Genomic DNA, 21,050 nt, shown 5'->3' with positions numbered 1-21,050 from the left:
TGGAATCTGATATTCAGAATTGACACATTATATTATTTTAAATGTCCAGTTCTTAACAAAAAAATTACAAGACATTCAAAGAACTAAGAAAATATGGTCATGCACAGGGAAAAAAATCAATAGAAAATGTCCTTGAGGAAGCCAAGACATTGGACTTAAAAGACAAAAACTTTTTAAAATAAGCTGTTTTTAAAATGTTCACAAAACTAAAGGAAACAATGTCTAAAAAACTAAAGGAAGGTATGAGAATTATGTCTTATCAAATACAGGATATCAATAAAGGGATAGTAATTATTTTTAAATCAAAATCCTGGAATTAAAAAGTACAATAAATGAAATGAAAAATTCACTGGAAGGGCTCAACAGCAGATATGAACAGGTAGAAGAAAGAACCAGAAAATGTGAAGATAGATCAACTGAGATTAACAGTCTGTGGGTTTAAAAGAAAAAAGAATGAAGGAAAATGAACAGAGCCTCAGAATCCTTTGCGATACCTTCAAGCATTCCAACATACACATAATGGGAGTTCCAGAAGGAAGGGACAGAGAGATAGGGAGAGAAAGAATCTTTGAAGAAATAATGATCCAGAACACCCAAATTTGATGAAAAACACTAATCTACCTGTCTAAACATCTGAACAAATTCCAAGTGGAATAAACTCAAAGAGATCCACACCAAGACATCATAATAATAAAACTACAGAAAGAGAAAATCTTAAAAGCAGCAAGAGAAAAGCAGTTTGTCACATACACTTGATCCAACAAGGTTAATAGCTAATTTTTCATCAGAAACCATGGAGGACAAAAGGCACTGAGACAACATATTCGAAGTCCTGAAAGGAAAAGACTGTCAGTCAAGAATTCTATATCTAGTAAAATGATCCTTCAAAAATGAAGAAAAGGGCTTCCCTGGTGGCGCTGTGGTTGAGAGTCCGCCTGCCGATGCAGGGGACACGGGTTCGTGCCCCGGTCCGGGAAGATCCCACATGCCGCAGAGCCATTAGGCCCGTGAGCCATGGCTGCTGAGCCTGCGCGTCCGGAGCCTGTGCTCCACAACAGGAGAGGCCACAACAGTGAGAGGCCCACGTACCGCAAAAGAAAAAAAAAAAAAAATGAAGAACAGCTTGAAAATGAAATAAAAAAAATAATTCCATTTATAATAGAGTAAAGGAATAAATTATTTAGGAAAAAATTAGTAAAAGTAGTGCAGACTTATACTCTGAAAACTACAAAACATTATTTAAAGAAATGAAAGAAGATCTATATAAATGGGAAGACATCCTATGTTCATGTATCAGGAGACTTAGTATTGTTAAAATGGCAATATTCCCCAGATTGATCTACAGATTCTGTGCACTCTCTATCAGAATCTCAGCTAGATTCTTTGTATACTTTAGAACCTGATCCTCAAATTCATATGGAAACTCAAAGGACCCAGAATAGCCAAGACAATCATGGGGAAAAAAAGAATGAAATTAAAAGATTCACATATCCCAGTTTCAAAACTTGCTACAAAGCAACAGTAATCAAGCAGTGTGGTACTAGCATAAGAAAAGACAATCAGTGGAACAGAATTGAGAATCAAGAGATAAACCCTCACATTTATGGGCAAATGACTTTTGACAAGGGTGTCAAAACAATTCAGTGGAGAAAGAAGAGTCTTTTCAACGAATAGTGCTGAGACAATTAGACACCCATGCAGAAGAATAAAGTTGGATCTCCTACCTCATATGATATATAAAAATTAACTCAAAATGGATTAAAGATGTAAATGAAGGAACCAAACCTACAAAACTCTTAGAGGAAAACAGAGATGTAAATCTTCACGTTCTTGGATTATGCATTGTTTTCTTAGATACAACACCTAAAACACAAACGACCAAAGGAAAAAAAAAAGAGATAAATTGGACTTCATCAAATAAAAAAGTTTTATGCGGGCTTCCCTGGTGGCGCAGTGGTTGAGAGTCCGCCTGCCGATGCAGGGGACACGGGTTCGTGCCCCGGTCCGGGAAGATCCCATGTGCCGCGGAGCGGCTGGGCTCGTGAGCCAAGGCTGCTGAGCCTGCGCGTCCGGAGCCTGTTGCTCCGCAACGGGAGAGGCCACAACAGTGAGAGGCCCGCGTACCGCAAAACAAAACCAAAACCAAAAACTTTCATGCTTCATAGAATCAATGGAGAGACTGGAGAAGTAAGCTCTGAAAATGAGCAGGAACCAAAGAAGGCCAGGATGCCTATGACACTGCCACTACTGGGAGTTCAGTGCCTCCAGTACTCCTAGGCTCTCCAGTGGCTACTTCTGCTTAAGTCATTTCTGCACCTCCCCTACCCTTCCTCAGAAATCAAACTCAAAATCCCAATGAGATACCATTTCACCTCCACTAGGATGGCTAAAATTTTAAAAAGAGGCAATAGCAATTAGTGGTGAGGATGTGGAGAAATAGGAATGCTTACGTGCTGCTGGTGGCAATGTAAAGTGGTGCAGCCACTTTGGAAAACAATCTGATCGTTCCTCAAAATGTTAAACATAGAGTTACCATCTGACCCAGCAATTCCACTCCTAGGTATATACCTGAGATGTGAAAACATGTTTCCACTTGTATACTGATGTCCATAGAGGCATAAGTCGTAATAGCCAAAAAGTGGAAGCAACCCACGTGTTCATCAACTGATGAATGGATGAGTAAAACTTGTTAAATCCATGCAACAGAATATTATTCAGCAGGAAAATGAATGAAGGACTTATATGTTCTACGACATGGAGGAACCTTGAAAACATTATGTAAAGTGAAAGAAGTATATTCCTTGATTATATGAAAGAAGTTTACTCAATGATTATATGAAAGACCATACATTCTATTATTCCACTATTAGAAATGTCTAGAATAGGCAAATAGGCAAATATGTAGAGAAACAAAGTAGGTTGGTGGTTGTCTAGGGTTGGGGGAAATGGTAAGACTGAAGGTTGACAGCAAAATGTATGGGGTTTTTTTTTTTTTGAGGTAATTAAAATGTTTCGGAATTAATGGTGATGGTGGCCCAACTCTATGAATATACTGAAAGCCATTGAACTGTATACTTTAAGTGGGTGAGTTACATGACATGTGATTATATTTCAAAATTGTTACCAAAAGTTGGGCAAAGGATTTGAATAGATATTTTTCCAAAAAATAAGATATGTAAATGGCCAATAAACACATAAGAAGATGCTAAACATCATTAGCCATCAGGAAAATGCAAATCAAAGCTATAATAAGGTACTATTTCACATACACTGTGATGGCTGTAAGGAAAAAGACAGACAGTAACAAGTATTGGTGAGGATGTGGAGAAATTGTAACGTTCAGTGCTGATTGTGGGAATGTAAAATTGTGCAGTTGCTGTGAAAAACAGTGTGGCAGTTCCTCAAAAAGTTAAACATAGAGTAACCATTTGACCCAGCAATTCCACTCCTAGGTTTATACCTAAGAAATGAAAACATGTCCACACAAAAAATTATACCCTCATGTTCAAACAGCATTATTCATAATAGCCAAAAAAAGAAAACAACCCAAATGTCCATTATCTGATGAATGGATAAACAAAATGAGTATCTATACAATGGAATATTATTTAGTGACAAAAAGTAATTAAATATTGCTACAAGTTACAACACAGATGAATTTTGAAAACATGCTATGAGAGAAGTTGGTCACAAAAGGCCACATATTATATGTTCTATTTGTATGAAATATCCAGAATAGGGAATCCATAGAGACAAAGTAGATTAGTGATTGCTAGTGGCTGGGTCAGGGAGGAATGAGGAATGACTATTCATGGATATGGGGTTTCTTTAGGGGTGATAAAAATTTTCTGGAATTAGATAGTGGTGATTGTGGTATCACCTTATGAATACTAAAAACTATTGAGTATTACATTTTAAAAGAGTAAATTCTATGTTATATAAATTACATCTCAATTTTTAAATACTCCAAATCACACCATCCAAATATTATCACCATTAACGTTAGGGTAACATTCCAGGTCTCTTTCTAGGCATATATATGACTAGAAAGGTAGAAGGGATGAATGGATGGACGGATAGATAGCTATATTGGTTGAATACTCAACTGATATTTTTAAGAGAATGGGGTGATACAATAGATGCTATGTTTATTAAAAAGTATCTGCATATCTTCCTTTTTTCCCCAATTCCCACTTTTTCCCCCTCTATTCTGTGCTTTAGGGGGGCTGACCTGCATAAATTGCTTGATTCATCAGGTTTTTAGTGGGTTTAGCCAATGAAAGTCACCAGCAGGGCACAGAAGCCTGGAGAAGTAAGGTGGGAGCATTTATCCCTCAGCTTCCTCCATGGGGGTTGATGCATCTCTTCAAGGGCCCAGCCTTCTTCATGTAGCTGTCCTCTCTGCATTCTAGTGGCCTTTCCTTCTCTTCCTCCTTTGAGACTAAGTGGATAGATACAGGCCTCTGCTATTGCTGGTTCTGGAACACTGTACCCTCCCTTGTTGGTTCCTCTAAACCCTGCCCCTACCTTTGTAAATAGTCTTAAACCCTCTTTAAATTACCCCATTTGAATATGGCAGGAACTAGACTGATAACAAAGTTTCAGATTTGTATTAATCAGTATGAGTATAAATAAGCAATACACTCAATATTTATTAAGTAGTATTAGGATTAAAATGGATTCAGTATTATTAGCAGTAGCATTTAATTTTACTTTAATAGAAAATAAAAACTAAAGTGAAACTGAAGAAATTGTTGAACTTCAAATATTTCTTTACCATAAGAGATATTATTTTCCAAAAGCTACTTCTTTAGAGATTCAGAGCTCTTATTTAAAACAAAATATGTATTTTTTTAAATCCTCTCTAAAAATTTAAAAATACATGTTTCAATCTAAACAGTAGCTCTTGACTTCCAGCTTTGAAAGATAAAGACTCGTGAAATCTTACATTTCCTCTGACCTCATTCCTCTACTTCCTGATTTTTGTTAGTTATATTATTATTACTTTAAAAAAATAAATTTATTTATTTTTGGCTGCATTGAGTCCTTGTTGCTGCACGCAGGCTTTCTCTACTTGCAGAGACCGGGGGTACTCTTCGTTGCGGTGCATGGGCTTCTCATTGCGGTGGCATCTCTTGATGTGGAGCATGGACTCTAGGGCGCACGGGCTTCAGTAGTTGTGGCACGCATACTCAGTAGTTGTGGCTCGCAGGCTCTAGAGCACAGGCTCAGTAGTTGTGGCACATGGGCTTAGTTGCTCCGCAGCATGTGGGATCTTCCCAGATCAGGGATCGAACCCGTGTCCCCTGCATTGGCAGGCGGACTCTCAACCACTGCGCCACCAGGGAAGCCCTATTCCCATTCATACTCTCTTCTGTAACTATAATTCCCATAATTGTTTGGTATGGGCATAATATTTAAATGGATCAGTGTTTATCACCAGTCCTTTTATGTTGCTTTTCTAAACCTGAGTTCTTATATTGATTAATCTTTTAATTGACCGAATTTCATTGTCAAACAGTTGTCGCTATTTTTGTTGTTTTGCAAGTTTCATTATGGATATCATATTCCTTTAAGTCTTTCATGTTTGAGAATGTCTGCTTTTGGTTTTATCCTTGACTAATATTTTATCTGGGCTTAATATTCTTGGGTCACATTTTCATTTTCTCAGAATTTTATAAACATAGCACTATGGGCTTCCATGGTGGCGCAGTGGTTGAGAGTCCGCCTGCTGATGCAGGGTCCGGGATGCTCCGGTCCGGGAAGATCCCACATGCCGCGGAGCGGCTGGGCCCATGAGCCATGGCCGCTGGGCCTGCGTGTCTGGAGCCTGTGCTCCGCAACGGGAGAGGCCACAGCAGTGAGAGGCCCGCGTACCGCAAGAAAACAAAAAAAAAACAAAAAAAACCCATAGCACTATTATTTTCTTGAATTGAATGTTGCTTTGGAGAAGTCTGAGGCTAACCATATCTTTTTTAACACTTTTAAATATGGCTTGCTTTGTCTGTTTGAAAACCTAAAAAATTATTTTATTCTTGAAGTCTAATAACTTAACTAAGGATATATATTAATATTGTGTAGCTTTGTGTTCAGTGATTTTTTTGGTGGGTGGTGGGCATGCTACACGGCTTGCAGGATCTTAGTTCCCCTGACCAGGGATTGAACCCGGGACCTCCGCAGTGAAAGCATGTAGTCCTAACCACCGGGCTGCAAGGGAATTCCCGTGTGTTCAGTGATTTTTGTCATAATTACAGGGAACACGATATATTCTTTCAATCTGCAGATTCACTTCTTCCTTCATTTAGGAAAATTCTCTTTGATTACATCATCTGACATTCCACTCAGTGGATTATTTATTGGGGATAACAGTTATCTTTATGCTGAATTACAATAATTTATCTATCTTCCACATTTATTAACATCTCTCTAGGCTCTTGAAGCTTTGTCATTTTCATCTGCATCTTTTGTGATTATCTCAAACCGTAAATAGGCCCACACACATCTGCCCAACTAATTTTTGGCAAAGATGCAAAAGTAATGCAATGGTTGAAGGATACCTTTTCCCACAAATGGTACTGGAGCAATTGGATATTCCTAGAGTCCCCTGCCCCCTGCTCCTCAATGAACCTCAGCCTAAACCTCACACCTTATACAAAAATTAACTCAAAATGAGTCATAGACTTAAACATAAAACTATAAAATTTTAGAAAAACACATAACATAAAATCTTTGGGATGTAGGGCTAGTTGAAGAATTTTTAGACTTGATATCAAAAGCATAACCCATAAAAGGAAAAACTGCTAAACAAGACTTCATCAAAATTAAAAACTTTTGCTCAATGAAAGATACTATTAGAGAGTAAAAAGACAAGCTACAGACTGGGAGAAAATGTTTGCAAGCCACACATCTAATAAATGAGTTGTGTTTAGAATATGTAAATATGCTCAAAACAGTAAAGAATAAACAATCCAATCAGAAAATGGGCAAAAGACAGGAACAGACATTTCACTGAAGAGGAAATACAGATGACAAATAAGCACATGAAAAGATATTCAACATCATTAGCCATTAAAGAAATACAAGTTAAAACCACGAGATATCAGGCTTCCCTTGTGGTGCAGTGGTTAAGAATCTGCCTGCCAAAGCAGGGGACACGGGTTCAAGTCCTGGTCCGAAAAGATCCCACATGCCATAGAGCAACTAAGCCTGTGTGCCACAACTACTGAGCCTGCGCTCTAGAGCCCGTGAGCCACACACAACCACTGAAGCCCACACGCCGAGAGCCCGTGCTCCGAAACAAGAGAAGCCACTGCAATGAGAAGCCCACACACTGCAATGAAGAGTAGCCCTCGCTCACTGCAACTAGAGAAAGCCCGTGCACAGCAATGAAGACTCAACACAGCCAAAAATAAAATTAAAAATTAATTAATTTTAAAAAACACGAGATATCAAAAATACTAATAATACCATATGCTGGTGAGGATGCAGAGAAAACAGGATCTCTCATGCATTGTTGGTGGGAATCTAAAATTTCAGAGTGGTACAGTCACTCTGAAAAATAGTCTGGCAGGTTGTTTTTTGTTTGTTTGTTTAATTAATTTATTTATTTATTTTTGGCTCCGTTGGGTCTTCATTGCTGTGCATGGGCTTTCTCCAGTTTCGGCGAGCAGGGGCTACTCTTCATCGCAGTGTGCGGGCTTCTTATTGCGGTGGCTTCTCCTGTTGCGGAGCACGGGCTCTAGGTGCGTGGGCTTCAGTAGTTGTGGCGAGTGGGCTGTAGAGCACAGGCTCAGTAGTTGTGGAGCACAGGCTTAGTTGCTCCGTAGCATGTGGGATCTTCCTGGACCAGGGATCAAACCCATGTCCCCTGCATTGGCAGGCAGATTCTTAACCACCGTACCACCAGGAAAATCCCTAGTCTGGCAGGTTTTTAAAAAAATAAAATTAAATATGTGCTTACTATACAACCCAGTGATCGTACTCTTGGGCATTTATCCCAGAGAGATGAAAACATCTGCATGAATATTAGTAACAACTTTATTCGTGATGGCCCCAAACTGGGAACAATCCCAATGTCTTTCAATAGGTAAATGGTTAAACCAACTGTGGTACATCCATACTATGGACTATTACGCAGCACTAAAAAGGAATGAACTCTTGATAAGTGCAATACAGATGACCTCAAGAGAATTACGCCAATCTTAAAAGGTTATATCCTACATGATCTCATTTATAAAGCATTCTTGATACAACCCAGTTATAGAGATGGAGGGGAAATTAGTGATTGCCAGGGGTTCAGGCAGGGAGGGGAGAAGGACAGGGAGAAGAAGAGGTGAGTATGGCTGTGAAAGGGTAGCATGAGAGATCCCAGAGGTGATGAAACTGTTCTCTATCTTGAAATGGTGATGGTTACATGAATCTACACACGTGATAACATTTTATAGAATTAAGTACACACAAATGAATGCATGTAAAACTGGTGAAATAAGAAGGTCAGTTAATTACATCAATGTCAATTTCCAGGGTGTGATATTGTATTGCAGTTATGAAAGATGTTACCATTGGACAGATAGATGAAGGGTACGTGAGATCTCTGTATTATTTCTTACAACTGCATGTGAATCTACAACTATCTCAAAATAAAAGTTGAATTAAAGGGAAAAAATGAGGTTACATTTCCAAAAGAAAATTTGTATTGTGCGCGAGGAGCCGTGTGGGAAGAATACTGCTTCTATCTACTGATCATCACGTATCACAATCACACACTCAAACGCACACACGCACAGATGTATTAGTCACAGAGGTTCTTACAAATAGACATAGGAAAGGAAATTTAGAATTGTTCATCTGGGCATAACTAATAAGGTAACAAAGGGAACTGCAAATGAATTGGAGCAAAAAATCTTTGCATGTTTCATAAAGCTTTCCTGATCCAGCCTTTTGTACAATGGCCCCCTAATGAGGAAGGAGCGATTAGTGTGCCATGAGATGTGTAATGTGGCAGTTTGAGCAGCTCCCTGAGTCTGGCTGTGGTGCTGGCAGTCTTTGTGCCCAGTCTGGACTCACTGAAGTGCTCTGGCTTTATTTCCTTTTGTTTCTTGCTTCTTAAGGGAGGTTACACGGAGTGGGAAGGAAGTCCCGAGTTGAATGTATAATCACCATGGGAACAGAGGCCACAATGAATCCCTGGGAATGTAGCTCATGGCCCCCACATCACTATTGTCAAAGTCCTTCTTATGCACTTTTCTATGTTTTGAATGCTTCTGAGTTTGAGTGAATGCCTGTGTGTATAATACTTATAGGTTACCTGGTTTATCCTTGAGGGCAGAGGCAGAAGAAAATGTAGGGCACTTTATACAAACAACTTCACATTCCTCAAACTTCTGGTTTGTGTTTATTAGCTAGGAATCAATTGTAATCAAGTGTAGTAGAAGAAAAGTAATTTCTGAAAAATCTGAACTGCCACTTACCTCCATTCAGGCCACCATTTCTCTTCTATAGGAGACTAAGTCCAGCATTTATGATGCTAGCAAAATTTGACTTTCTGTCTTCCTCACCTTCATTTCCTCCTGGTCTAGATGACCCCTAATTGCGATGATCTTTGCTCACTCAGGGGTCTTTCTGGGACTCTTCAATCATGAATCGCCTCCTCATCTTTTTCTTCTCCATTGATTATCCACTCAGTGCTCCTTGACTCACACTGGATTGATATGTACCAAAAGTTTCTGCCCCTGGGCTCTTATTCACTCCACAAACCTTCCTAGAGACTGTCTGTCCTGTAGTGAAGACCTACAGTACCTTCTAGACAAATATTCTGCTCTAAATGACTCCAGGGGTTACCTTTAAGTTAGACTTAAACTTGCTAAATCTTCACGAGAATACTCCAACAGGCTTGGTAGAGAGGGGATGAAGAAGACAAAATCTAGGATCTAATTTAATGTGCGGAAAGCTTCTATAAAAATCTCAAAACAGATTTGCAAGAGTATGAAATCACCTGAGTCACAAGATGCTATTCTTCAGACATGGGTGTAAGATTCTTACAGAAGTAAGAATTGAACCTGTTTTCAACATTTGCTCAGTTATCTCGTATCTGAGAAAAGAATAGGCAATTCAGAAACTATAGGAATGATGATCTGCCAATTCAGTACTTTAGATTTCCAGGGAGAGAAGCTAGTCACGTCAGCTGGTCTTCTATCTACCTGGATCTCCTGTATGCAGCCCTCTCTTCTTAACCCTGGCTGATTTCACCAAATTTGTATAGAGATTGCTAATCCTGAAGTAGAATTTAATGATAAAGGTATTTTTTTTAATTCCTACCAAATCCATAAACTGGCATCAAACTCTTTTCTATTGATCTCTTTTTAGTTTCAGTGGGCAGTGGGCAGAATTCTAAGATGACCCCCCAGTGACCCGTGTCCTCATATAACCCCCTCCCCATGGAAACTCATTCCTGTAATTAGGTTACATTATATGGCAAAGGTGAAGGGATTTTTTCAGCTGGAATTAAAGCAGCTAATCAGCTGAGTTTAAGTTAATTAGCCCTGGGGGGACTTCACCTAATCAGGTGAGCCCTTTAAAAGGGTGTAGAGGTAAGCCATTCCTCTGCTGGCCTTGAAGGAGTAAGATGTCAGCAGTTCTACAGCCGCAAGGAAATGAATTCTTCCAACAGCCATGTGTACTTGGAAGAGGACCCCGAGCCCCAGATGAGACCCCAGCTCTGACTGACATGTTGATTGTAGTCTTGTGAGGTCCTGGAGCAGAGAACACAGGTAAGCCATGCTCGGCCTCGTAACCCATGGACCCTGTGAGATAATAGATAGATGTTGTTCTAAGCCCCTAAATTTGTGTCAACTTGTGCCGCTGTAGAAAGCTCATACACAATTTAATCCCTAGATGTTTGGTTAGCTGTTGCAGAGTGGCTGTTTCGTTACCTTGCTTTACTGTCAGTCTCTTTCAGTATGCTGTATCAGCTAACAGGGGAAGGCAGGAAAAGAAACGCCCCTTAACACCAGGCTCTGAGCCTGTGTTTTGCATACTATAGACAAAAGAGGGGAAATAGTATAAATTCTTATTTTGATCTTCCATCGAGATATAAAACTTTCCCCATTGCAGACAATTCATTACCAAATTCTGTTGGTTCTACGTTCAAAATATATCCTGAGTCCATTTTTTCCTTTCAATCCCCATTCCACCCTAGTGGAAACCACCATCCCTCATAGCCCAGATGAGTATAAACAAGCCTCCTAACGAGTTTCCCAACATCTTCCCTTTCCCTCTTCTCACTCTTTCCTGACCAGTCCAAGGAGCTATGAAAATACTCGGGGGAGGACTATGTCTCTTCCCCACTTAAAGCCTTTCAATGGTTTTTCATTGTTCTTAGGATAAAATCCAAAATGACTCGGGTTCTCCCCAAAGTAATCTTGATCCGCTTTCCTCTACAGCACAATTCTCCAGGCCTGGTGATCTTTTTGTTTTTCATTAGGCACATGTCATCTCTTGAGCCTGGAATACACTTTTTTGGCTAATTCTCACTCATCCTTCAAGTCTTAGTTCAAAACTCACTTCTTTAGAGAAGCCTCCCCAGACGCTCCGTAGCAGATGCTATTGAAGCCCCGCCTCATCGCCTGTACCCAGGTAGTGAACGTTCCTTAGCCACTACAGGTGTGGCTGCTGCTAACTGCTCACACCTACACCTTTCTATAGAGAATTGCCTTTGGCTGATGGGAACTGCCTGGATGAAAGATGCCTAGGAGGTTATTCTCCCCGAAGAGGGCGGCCTTAACCAATTATTAAGTGATATGGGGGTAAAACAGCTCAGTCCTTTTGCCTCTGAGACAAATTTGGTTCTGAAAGGAAGCTTCAGAGCTCCTGGTAGGGTCAGGCTGAGGCTAGAGTTCTCCTGAAACCGATCTTTACCCAGATTCTCCCCCCCACCCGTCCTCACTCTGCTGTCAGTCCCTTAGAGGCGTCTCCAGAGAGCACTCTCTGAATGAATCATTTGCACAAGTGTCCCCACTTCAGGTTCTACTTCTAGAGAACTTGCCCCAAGATGCTCGCAATAGAAATGACATTCGTTACTGTCTCACGTACCTCCTCTTTTCCTTCACTGCACTTTTCACAAAGAGCGATTTTATATTTGTGGGTTGAGTAATTTCACCTGCTTCCCTGTTAGCCATGATGTCTGTGAGGGTGGGGACCATGCCTGTTTCACCCACCTCTCCATCCCCAACAGTAGCACCATGTCCAGTACCGTGGGGGAGCTCATAAGTTGTTGAATAGCTGAATGAATGTGTGACTGTGGTGTCTGTCTTCAAGATGAGTGTAGCTGGCAGTGGATATAATGCATACATTGTACCTTAGACCATGCCTTGGAAGTTCTGTGGTGCTCCTTTTTGTGTTTCTAAGTGGAAGCACTTAGAAAACTAGGCTTCATTAATTTACATTCTTGCCTCATGAGGAGGAGGGTGGTGGGGGGAGAAAATAGAATGGCAAGTGGTGGTGTTTCTTTATTCACATTAGAGAGACGAGAAAACTGAGGTTCAAGGGGATTAAGCCACTTGCCAAGGCACAACATGAATCAAAGTCTGAACTGGGAACCTAATCTAGGGCTTTCTGACTCTAAAACCCATGCTTTCCTCCTCCTAGGTTTTCCTTCTCTCTCAACCTACTAACGTATTAAATTATCTTGGAGCAAATATAAGTAAAAGTTTAAATACATGAACTTCTTTGAGTTAATGTCAAAACTAGATATAAATCTTAAAATACTGTTAGTCTTATAAACTACCATTAGTCAATATGTGATATTGTATTGAACACCTATAATGTGTTAAACTTTGATCTCACCATGACTAAAAAGGGAAATTGATTGGAGATGATTTTTAAAAATTAAAGTACAGTTGATTTACAGTATTGTGTTGGTTTCAGGTTTACAGCAAAAGTGATTCAGTTATATATATATATTTCAGATTCTTTTCCATTATAGGTTATTACAAGATATTGAACATAGGTCCCTGTCCTATATGGTTGTTCATCTGTTTTATGTATAGCAGTGTGTGTCTGTTAATCCTACACTCCTAATTATCTCTCCCCATCCCTTTCCCCTTTGGTAACCATAAGTTTGTTTTTTATGTCTGTGAGTCTGTTTCTGTTCTGTATACAGATTCATTTGTGTTACTTTTTAGATTCCACATATAAGTGATGTCATATGTAAGTGATTATCATATGTTTGTCTTTATCTGACTCACTTCCCTTAGTATGATATTCTCTAGGTCCATCCATATTGCTGCAAATGGCCATATTTCATTCTTTTTTGTGGCTGAGTAATATTACATTGTATATATATGCCACATCGTCTTTGTAATTCAAGATGAGTTTGTTTTTGGATTTCTTGCTGGCCTAGTTGTTCTAGGATCACCTGATGGAATAAAGTGTACCTGTGTTTCAGGGACTGGAACAATAGCTTCTGTATCTGCAGTTTCACCTCCCTCAAAGCCATCCTTAACCCCAGAGTTTACAATGACTCTTTTTTCTTTCTTATTGAAGTAGAGTTGATTTACAGTGCTGTGCCAATCTCTGCTGTATAGCAAAGCGACTCAGGTGTACACATGTATACATTCTTTTTTTACATTCTTTTCCACTATGGTTAATCCTAGGAGATTGGATATAGTTCCTTATGCTATACAGTAGGACCTTGTTGTTTATCCATTCTAAATGTAATAGTTTGCAACCCCACACTCTCAGTCCACCCCTCTCCCTCCCTGCCTCCCCCTTGGCAACCACAAGTCTGATTTCTATGTCTATGAGTCTGTTTCTGTTTTGTAGATAGGTTCGTTTGTGCCATATTTTAGATTCCACATATAAGTGATATCATATGGTATCTGTCTTTGTCTCTCTGACTTCACTTAGTATGATAATCTCTAGGTCCATCCATGTTGCTGCAAATGGCATTATTTCGTTCTTTTTTGTGGCTGAGTAATATTCCATTGTAGATATGTACCACATCTTCTTTATCCATCTGTCGATGGACACTTAGGTTGTTTCCATGTTTTGGCTATTGTGAATAGTACTGCTATGAACATAGGGGTGTGTGTATCTTTTTGAATTACAGTTTTGTCCAGGTGTGTATGCCCAGGAGTGGGATTGCTGGATCATATGGTAATTCTATTTTTAGTTTTCTGAGAAACCTCCATACTGTTTTCCATAGTGGCTGCACCAACTTAAAAAACAAATGGGACCTAATCAAACTTACAAGCTTTTGCACAGCCAAGGAAACAATAAACAAAATGAAAAGACAAGCTATGGAATGGGAGAAAATATTTGCCAGTGATGGGACCAACAAGGGATTAATCTCCAAAATATACAAACAGCTCATGCATCTCAATATCAAAAAAACGAACAACCCAATCCAAAAACGGGCAGAAGACCTTAATAGACAGATATTTCTCCAAAGAAGACATTCAGCTGCCCAGTAGGCACATGAAAAGATGCTCAACATCACTAATTGTCAGAGAAATGCAAATCAAAACTACAATGAGGTATCGCCTCACACCGGTCAGAATGGCCATCATTAAAAAGTCTACAAATAAATGCTGGAGAGGGTGTGGAGGAAAGGGAACCCTCCTGCACTGTTGGTGGGAGTGTAAGTTGGTGCAATGACTCTTCGTTTTCAGGATGAAATCCAAACTTTATAGCAGGGTCCACAAGGCTCCCACAGTCTGGCCCTGCCCGCTGTCCTGTCCCCTCTGCTGTCACTTGCCACTGCAGCTTTTGGCTCAGTCATGCACAGCTTCTCGCACGTTTCCTCTGTGCTCTTGCTTAAACCATCTCAGCTGCCTCAGCGCCTTCCCCTCCTGCCGGTTTCTGCCTTCTCTCAGTGTTCAGTTCAGGCGTCACGTTCTCTAGGAGGCCTGGCTTGACCCCATCCCCACCCCCAGACCAGCCTATAGATCCCTCCTGTGGGTGCCATACACCCTGTGCAGTTACCATTTTATGTTGACTTAAAAATTTTTACTTTTCATTATTTTTTTAAATTGATAATATATTCACATGGTTCAAAATTCAAAAGGCTCAAGAAAGTAAACAATATGCCTTTTTACCCTCTCTTTTGGCCACCCATTTCCTTTCCATAGAGACAGTCGACTTTACTACTTCCTCATGACTCGTTTGAAAGACTGACTAGTATATTCAGTTGACCCTTGAACAGCACAGGGGTTGGGGCGTCGACCCTCCATGCAGTTGAAAACCCCAGTATAACCTAGAGTCAGTCTTCTACACGCCCTACCACCCCTCACAGCATCTTTGATTGTCGTGTAGTAACCTGTGTTGTTCAACTGTACAAGCAAACATATGTATTTATAGTCTATATACTTTTTTCTCCCTTTTAAAAATATAAATGGCAGCATATTACATACAACATGTGCTCCTGTGTTTTAAAACAATATATCTCAGATCATTCTATAGCACTGCATAAAGGTCTTGAATTTTTAAACGGTCTTTTAATACACAATTTTAAATGGTAATGGTGGGCTTCCCTGGTGGCGCAGTGGTTGAGAGTCCGCCTGCCAATGCAGGGGACACGGGTTCGTGCCCCGGTCTGGGAAGATCCCACATGCCGCGGAGCGGCTGGGCCCGTGAGCCATGGCCGCTGAGCCTGCGTGTCCGGAGCCTGTGCTCTGCAACGGGAGAGGCCACAACAGTGAGAGGCCCACGTACCGCAAAAAAAAAAAAAAAATTGTAATGGTAAATATACAATTATATAGGATTCTGTTGAATTGAATTTGGAGATGCTTTAGGCATCTCCGAATTTACCTGCTTTTAGCAGGGCTTGGCATGTGGTAGGTGTGCAGTTAAAGTTAGCTAGACTCAAGTTATTGTGTAAAGACTAAGTTGATCTCCACATGCTTTGCTGCCAGCACGTCTGAGGATCACTAGACCTACGGGCCTCTAAGGGGTTTGTTGGGTTATTCTCTGCTCCGCCCCTTCATCCATTCTGTCGCTCTCTACCCTGATCTCTGTACCCAAGCGGGAGCTGAGCCTTACAGACATCATCATCTAGGCTCCCCGCCTTTGGCTTCCCTTGGGGTTCATCCAGTAGGAGGCACTGCCAGGGGATGGAGAGCGGGAAATGGAGGTCCTTCCTCCTGCTGCTTCCCTGCCTCAGCATTTCAGTTCCAGCAGTGGTTCTGTCTTCCTCTGGGTAGGACTGCAGCTGTCTCCCTCCACAGTTCCAACTCTCCCAGCACTGGTGACACTGTCTTCTGCCCTTGCCCTTTTCGGTCAAAGTAGTAACAACCCCACTGTTAGTCCTGGGTGGTTCTGATCTTGGGTGGCTTGGCCTGCAGCGGCTTGAAGCAGGAGTTCGGTTCCCAGCCAGAGATTGAAGTCAGGCTGCGGCAGTGAGAGTGCTGAATCTTAGCCACTAGACCACCAGGGACAAGTGACCAGTGGCCATTGACAAGGCCCCTGGCCCTTTGGCTTTATAGAAATGAATTCCCACAAGGACGGAAAGTAGTGAAGCAAGTAAAGTGCTTATTAGGAGGAAAAAGAGTACGTGTGAATGGGCACACACAGGCAGGCTCAGAGAGAAGGTCGTGCCCTCGTGGTAGTTTGAATCACTTTTATGGGGCATTTCTTCCAGGTTTCCTCTGGCCAATCATTTTGCTTTGCCTGGTTCTGAGTCTGTATTTGGTTTATCTCAGGACCCTTGTGTGTGTGTGTGTGTGTGTGTGTGTGTGTCGCGCACATCTCTTAGCCAAGATGGATTCTAGTAAAGAGATCTATGGGTAGGTTGACATCCCTTCCTACGAGGTGACGCCCCCTCCCTTTTGACTTCTGAGGAGCCTTTCTGCACATGTGTAGTCGGGAATGTCTCCTTGACCTCGAGAATGAGAAACATGTGGTCTCTTATCTGGGCGGGGCTCAGCTTCTCCTCCTCTTCATCTTGGTGTATCTGCCCTCAGGGGACAAACCCCAGCTGCTCAGCCTGGGGCCCATCTATCTCCCGCCTCAGTTTCTCATCCATTTTTGGATCCCTTAACCTTGCCCACATCCCTGTAAATCATCTTGCCATTAAATTATCTTCAGTTAAACCCTTTGCATGGAATTCTGTTTTCTGATAGGAGCTTCACTGATTTAGGATCTCTTCTGAATCTGAAATTCTATCATTCTAAGCCTTGATAGAGAGTTTCTCAACTGATTTTTGAGCTATAACAAAATATAACAAAAGCTGGCTAAACGGGGGGGGGGGGGGGGGTCAAACCGTAACTGATTGTCCAAAGCTTTATAATAATAGTAATAAAGTGGTGTTGAGAAGATGAAGCACCTAAAAATCCCCTTTGTTCTACTGTGACTACTTTGCCAGCATCAGCATTTATGATTCAGCCAGCAATATATAATGAAAATACTCACAAGTTTAAAGAGTATTTCAATGGCTTCTGCCTAGAGGTTCTTTTCACTCATTGAAGCAGCAGATAGGAACTGAAAAAACAGACCAAGCTAATAAGACCAGAAAGATTTTATGTGAATTAAGCAGTATTCTGCTTTATACGTTTCTTATAATGTATATAAATAGTGTTTTCAATGTGAGCATTTCTTAAATAGCTGTTCATTAGTGGGCCATAAATTGCATTTTTTATATCTATAGGTTGTTCTCCAACCAATTAAGTTGAAAATAGCTTTTTTTTTCCCCATGATTACTAGCTGAGCAATAGCCTGAAGAGCCTTCAGGGCACTGAGATTGATTCTTTGTACTTTTGAATCGTAAGGAAATCTGCTTAAAGTGAAACATAATGGCTGCAGATTTCAATGTTCCTTCTTAGCAAAGCTAAGGCTTTTGAAATTGGTGATTTAGGATTTTCCTTCAGGAAGGATCAGGCTGCAATGTCTACACAGTTTTTGCTTCTAGACATTAGCTACCAAGAACTTTAAAAGTCACACAAAAAGTAGGCCTGTTTTTAATTGTCTCAGATCAGGCTGCTTCTAAGATAGCAGGACCTTTCTCAGCCATAAAAAGACAGTTTGAATAATTCATGAAATCCTGTCTCCACCTTGAAAATAAAATGAGGGGAATGACAAATAAAATGACTTATTTGAAGCAAATAAATGGAAATTTCTTTGGGAAAACATATGCTATATGTATGCACATGTATATAGATAAATACATACATATACAGGAAACCGAGTCCCCCTTAAATCAAGTTCCCATGCTGGGTTTATGATTAACCTCTCTATTCAAAATGTTATTCTGTTTCTTTTTTTCCTCTCACTGTTGTGGCCTCTCCCGTTGTGGAACACAGGCTCCGGACGCGCAGGCTCAGCGGCCATGGCTCATGGGCCCAGCCGCTCCGCGGCATGTGGGATCTTCCCGGACCAGGGCACGAACCTGTGTCCCCTGCATCGGCAGGCGGACTCTCAACCACTGCGCCACCACGGAAGCCCGTTATTCTGTTTCTTGTCCTGCCCCTGTTTCCTTCAGGATTGAGGAATATCAAAGAAGGGGGCGCGGGATTAAAACTGAGCAGAACGTTGTAGAGCCCTCCCGGGTACAAAAGGCCCTCCATGTCCCCCGTTTCTTGCTTGTAGAAAAAGGTTTTATTCTCTTAGGCCTTCCCTTAGTTCCAAAGAGCAGGCTCAAGCAGTTACTAATTAGGGAAGTGAGGGAATGCAGAAACAAAGCAGTTAAACAAGAAAAGTAACGGCAATGGTTCAGTGATAAAAGAGTCCTCGTTCCTCCTCAAGGGTATACAGAGCAATCTGACAGAAATCTTTGAGTTGTTCTGCAGGAACTAAGAGCCCCACTTCATCCAGGTGGAGGATGGTGACTACATACTAACCACAAGCACTTAGACCCCAGGTTGGCTGGAACCAGAGGCTGATGATTAAGATTTCTGAAACTTCACCCTGTTACCTCACCACCAACCAATCAGAAGAAAGTCATGCACCCTTCAGCCCTCCCCCCAAATGTTGCCTTTAAAACACCTTCCCTGAAAGCCATCAAGGAGTTCGAATCTTTCGAACATGAGCTGCCCGTATTCTGTTTTTGGTCCCCTGCACATAAATGCTGTGCTTTCCTTCACCACAACCTTGCATGAGTAAATTGGCTTTGCTGCACAGGGGGTGAGCAGACCCAAGTTTGGTTTGGTAACATATGTACACACAGGGAAGGTGGATGCTTTCTCATGTACAACTCTACCTGGAGACTTTTCTTTAAAGCCAGTATCATGTAGGACTAAATTTAACATGTTTATTTTGTTTTCAGGCAGCTTACTTCTGCTTATCTCACATCAAATCTTACATATTTTTCTTTAAAATTTTCATTTAGAATATCATTGATGTACTAATAATACAATGCCTTTAATCAGGTGGGGACATTGCATTTATGCATCGTATTAATGTACTCCTCTCTGGTTGACTAGAGATATGACATTATCTTCAAACATATGCCGACGTTAAGGTTTTAAACCCCATAATGGTCATTTGGTTGTCTTTCTGCATTTGTGTTTGGGGTCCCATAACCCTTTAGTATGTTAAGCTTTTGTAACTGAGCAAAAGGGCTCACGTGCCCATGACACAGAAGGCTCAACTTTGACAGCAGGAGTTTGCAGCCAAGTAGGATTTATTGCAGGGTGCCAAGCAACAGAGTGGGAAACAAGCCTCATATCCATTCCAACTTGGTCTTTGAGCTAGGGGTTCTTTTATAGGGGAAGAACAAAGCCTGGGATTAATCATTGTCTTGTGACCTATCTGTGACCTTTCTTAATTGTAGTTTTGGGAGTCCGCATGTCTCTGGTTTATGAGCCTCTGGCCAGGTGGTCCACAGCTCCAGGGTCTGTTAGCTCATCTCGCCCTGGAGGAACAATCTGAGTTCGTAAGTTAATGATGATATCTGTAATACCATGTATTATAGATACTATTAGTATGTACATTGCTGTTGTCTATAACGTCATTATAGTCATCGGACTCTGCTTGATTAGTGTTCAATTAGCACAGGATTGAGGTCAGAGGGGACATAAACTTTTAGATTTAGAGAGATTAACCATCAACTTGGTAAGGGAACTTGGTTTTAATTTATTAGGTGCATATGACTAACTTACTGCCAATAGATGGGGTACTATGGTTGTGTTTCTATGGAGCACTAGGCCCAGTTATTATTATTGTATATAAAAGTGATATTATTGTATACACAAATAATGATTACTCAGTTTATATGGGAGTTAAGTTTCCCATGAAAACTTTTAGTCCTTAAAATAACCTGGTGATCAGTTAATATGATCACCTTACGGATGAGAAAATTGAGGCTCTGAGACGCTAAGGTCACACAGCTTCCAAGAAATAGAGGTGAGATGCTGAAAAGAACCTAAAGCTCTGACCGAATTCTATGCTTCATGGCCTCCACTCTTCTAAGGCTTTACTTCCACAAGACATCTAAGAAATTTCCCAGAACAACCGCGGCCTTGAATTTTACGGTACTGAAGGCATGAGTTCATTTAATATCGATGAAATGAAATTCATATTTTAAGGCAAGACAAGAAAAATTTAAACATAAAAGTTTTCTCTGCCCATTTGGGCCTCCTCCTGCCCCTCTGGTGTGCATTGTGCATCTGCATTATGCATTAACCAGACCTCCCCCAGGGCAGAAATACCTGCTCAACCGTGATGATCTATTTTTCTTCTGGTGCCAGCCATGTAACTCCTTAGGAGATAACATTACTTATGACCTTATTAATGTTACTAGCTATATTACTTGTTTTCTGCCTATTTTACAAGATTGTTGTTTCTTGCATTACCAAATGTATGACCAGCTTCTTATTAAAAATAATGATGACTAAGTGATTTGAAATGATTGACCAAATATATAGTCCTGTAAGATCGATAATTATAATAGTGTAACTCTAGATATGGGAAGAGGAAACGATTTCCTGGACCATGACAGACTAGTAAGACAGGTGGTCCAGAGGCTTTTCACTACAGGTAATAGGGCCTAGTGCAGTAATAGAACATTGAGTAGCCTATCAACGAAATCCTCGCCTGACCTGAGAATGAGTGTTCCTAGC

Source organism: Grampus griseus, assembly GCF_964374135.1.
Source record: "Grampus griseus genome assembly, chromosome: 9".
In the NCBI taxonomy this organism is placed as follows: Eukaryota; Metazoa; Chordata; class Mammalia; order Artiodactyla; family Delphinidae; genus Grampus; species Grampus griseus.
The sequence above is the reverse complement of the archived record's forward strand: the minus strand, read 5'-3'. Positions refer to the sequence as shown.